Source organism: Schistocerca gregaria, chromosome 8, assembly GCF_023897955.1.
Source record: "Schistocerca gregaria isolate iqSchGreg1 chromosome 8, iqSchGreg1.2, whole genome shotgun sequence".
NCBI lineage: Eukaryota > Metazoa > Arthropoda > Insecta > Orthoptera > Acrididae > Schistocerca > Schistocerca gregaria.
In genome coordinates this window covers 156,742,756-156,743,374 of record NC_064927.1, presented here as the reverse complement: position 1 = coordinate 156,743,374, position 619 = coordinate 156,742,756, and the positions used below count along the sequence as shown (strand labels likewise).

Here is a 619-nt window from a genome sequence, read left to right as displayed (position 1 = left end):
TGAGAAACCTGGGCGGCAGCAGATAACTGTCTGTCACTGGAGATGGTTCATGTTTTCATTTTTCTACACAAGCGATAGCATGTCATATCACAGAAACTAAGCACCATGTTCGTTCTTGTCTTTGCACTGTGATATAAAAAGTATGTATACTGACATGGATTTACAATCTCAATAGGTTTTTCAGCACCGGTTAAACAGAGCTGTCGCTTTCGAGAATACAAGCATTCACCGAAAACCATTAGGAGCATATCCCGAGAACCGTTAGTAAAATTAAAAATATTTGTTTCCGCCCGGGATCGAACCGGGGACCTTGCGCGTGTGAGGCGCACGTGATAACCACTACACTACGGAAACGCTGTGTGTGGTTATGGCTTTAATTACGTTCAAACAATTGAACACTTGACTGCTAAATTTTTCTTAAATGAAATTTTAAATGATTCTCATAGTAATATTTTAAAACGCGAATCAATGTGCAGCATCGATTTAGTACAAATTTTCCATTTCAATAAAAGAAGTGTTTCATAAATCCCGAGGTTGGTAGGTGAGCGTGCCGGCTTGAATTACTAGGCGCCGATCTCCATCGGTTGACCTGAAATTAAATGCATTCTTTAAAGTGTTC

At 39.7% G+C, this 619-nt stretch overlaps 1 non-coding gene across 1 annotated transcript; it reads right to left on the bottom strand.

Annotated features, from left to right (window-relative positions):
* Positions 1-281: 281 nt before the first annotated feature.
* On the bottom strand, positions 282-354 carry Trnav-cac (transfer RNA valine (anticodon CAC)). Its single transcript has one exon. It is a non-coding gene; the product is annotated as a tRNA-Val (tRNA).
* Between the last annotated feature and the right edge of the window lie 265 nt (positions 355-619).